Here is a 3,008-nt window from a genome sequence, read left to right as displayed (position 1 = left end):
GTGTGTGTGTGTGTGTGTTTGAGATGGAGCCTCCCTCTGTCACCCATGCTGGAGTGCAGTGGCGCGATCTTGGCTCCCTGCAACCTCCGCCTCTTGGGTTCAAGTGATTCTCCTGCCTCAGCCTTCCAAGTAGCTGGGATTACAGGCACACGCCACCATGCCTGGCTAATTTTTATGCATTTTGGATAGAGACTGGGTTTTGCCATGTTGGCCAGGCTGGTCTCGAACTCCTGACCTCAGGTGATCTGCCCACCTTGGCCTCCCAAAGTGCTGGGATTATAGGTGTGAGCCACTGTGCCCAGCCTCTTTGTGTTGTTTTTGTAACTTTTCTGTAACTGTGAAGTGATATCTAGGTTAAAAAAAATATACCCCGCACGATCTCACTTATATGTGGAATCTAAAAGAGTGGAACTTGGCTAGGCGCAGTGGCTCATGCCTGTAATCCCAGCATGTTGGGAGGCCGAGGCAGGAGGATCACTTGAGCCCAGGAGTTTGAGACCAGCCTGGGCAACATAGCAAGATCTCATCTCTAAAAAAAAAGAAAGAAAGAAAGAAACAAACAAACAAAAAGAAAAATATGAACTTGTTAACAATTCTCATTATCTGAGGGAAGAACGAGGATGGCAGGGAACTCTTTAACTACCAATTTTAGTTTGATCTGCAATTTCCCCCTCATTTAGCATTTTCGGTTTTATTCAAGAAAAAAAGACAAAAATTAGGGGTCAATATCATAAAACATAGAGCAACCCGGAGAAAAGAATTGCCTATTCACATCTATTCTTTTAGCTTTCTTACATTTTAACCACTTGAGCCATAACGGGGTGTGAGGGAATTTGCGGTGACGGAACTGTTCTGTGTTTTGGTTGCGGGGTGGTCATGTGATGTGTGCATTTGCCAAAACCTCAGAACTGCACCTAAAAAGGGTGAATTGTGCTGTATGCAAATTATGCCGTTATTTAAAAATGCTAACTAATTTTTTCTCTTTTTTCTCATATTAAGGAGACAGATTTGACAGCGTTTAAATCAAAATCTCTGTGTATAAAACAAAACTCACACTAAAATTATAAGTCAAGAAATAGACTTGGAAAAAAACTTATATTCCCTGTGACAGAAATAGCGTCAATAATCTTATCATGTAAACCACACAGAAAAGGAACAAACTTGGATTCCAGTAGGCACGTGGGCAAAAGACAAGGAGAGACATTTGCAAATCGGAAAGAGAGGGAGTGGCCAACCATCATGGCAGGAAGACGCTCCCGCACACAAGAAATCAAAATCCAACCCCGTCCATCAACAACCAGGAAACAATCTCACAGGATTCCCCGGGGCGGTGCGGGAGGCCGGGGCAGCCTCTCTCCTGCTTGGTTGTGGGGTTGTCAGGACCTTCTGGGTGACAGAGACAAGATCTTTTCTTTCTTGGGGTCCACCTGTGGGAATCAAGACCAAAGAAATAATCCTAGGCCGGGCGCGGTCGCTCACGCCTGTGATCCTAGCACTTTGGGAGGCCGAGGCGAGCGGATCACGAGGTCAGGAGATCGAGACCATCCTGGCTATCACGGTGAAACCCTGTCTCTACTAAAAATACAAAAAAATTAGCCGGGCGTGGTGGCGGGTGCCTGTAGTCCCAACTACTTGGGAGGCTGAGGCAGGAGAATGGCGTGAACCCGGGAGGCGGAGCTTTCAGTGAGCCAAGATGCCACCACTGCACTCCAGCCTGGGCACAGAGCGAGACTCCGTCTAAAAAAAAAAAAGAAAAGAAAGAAAGAATCCTAAACACGGACAAAATTTTCATCCCCAAAGGTATTATTTACAGCACTATTTATAATGCAAAACAGTTAGGGAGGAAAAAAACACTTAAATTTGCCAAGAACTGGTTGGGTAATAATGCCATAAACCATCGTGAGGTACTATGATTTAAAAAAAGGTTCAGAGCCGGCAGAGCAGCGGTGGTCAGTGGCTGGTAGGAGATGAAGATAAAGCTGGGGGCCAGGCACGGTGGCTCACGCCTGTAATCCCAGCACTTTTCGAGGCTGAGGTGGGTGGATCACCTGAGGTCAGGAGTTCGAGACCAGCCTGGTCAACATGGCGAAACCCCATCTCTACCATAAATACAAAATTATTTGGGTGTGATTGTGCATGCCTGTAATCCCAGCTACTTGCCAGGCTGAGGCAGGAGACTCGCTTGAACTTGGGAGGCGGAGGTTGTGGTGGGCTGAGATCGTGCCATTGCACTCCAGCCTGGGCGACAAAAGAGAAGCGCCGTCTCAAAAAAAAGAAGATGAAATCTTGTGCTTTGTGGTAACATTCATGCAGCTGGAGGCCATTATCCTCATGGAATTAATGCAGGAACAGAAAACCAAATACCACATGTTCTCACTTATAAGTCAGAGCTTAACACTGAGTACTCATGATGTAAATATGGAACAATGGGCACTGGGGACTGCTAGAGACGGGAAAGGGGGAGGCGGCGAGGGTTGGACAACCAACTACGGGGGACTATGCTCAGTACCTGGGTGATAGGGTCATTTGTAACCCAAACCTCAGCATCACGTAATATACCCAGGTCGGCCAGGCGTGGTGGCTCACGCCTGTAATCCCAGCACTTTGGGAGGCCGAGGTGGGAGGATCACCTGAGGTCAGAAGTTCGAGACCAGCCTGGTCTATGTGGTGAAACCCTGTCTCTACTAAAAATACAAATATCAGATGGGCGAGGTGTTGTATGCCTGTGGTCCCAGCTACTCGGGAGGCTGAGGCAGGAAAATTACTTGAACCCCGGAGGTGGAGGTTGCAGTGAGCTGAGATTGCACCATTGCATTCCAGCCTGGGTGATGGAGCAACACTCTGTCCCCTGCCCCCGCCCCACAAACATATATATATAAATATTGTATATATAAATATATAAAAATATTGTATATATAAATATATAACTATTATATATAAATATATATAACTATTATATATAAATATATATAACTATTATATATAATATATATAACTATTATATATAA

The sequence above is a fragment of the Hylobates moloch genome, unplaced genomic scaffold (genome assembly GCF_009828535.3).
Source record: "Hylobates moloch isolate HMO894 unplaced genomic scaffold, HMol_V3 SCAFFOLD_12, whole genome shotgun sequence".
Lineage (NCBI taxonomy): Eukaryota > Metazoa > Chordata > Mammalia > Primates > Hylobatidae > Hylobates > Hylobates moloch.
Note: the sequence above shows the minus strand (reverse complement) of the source record.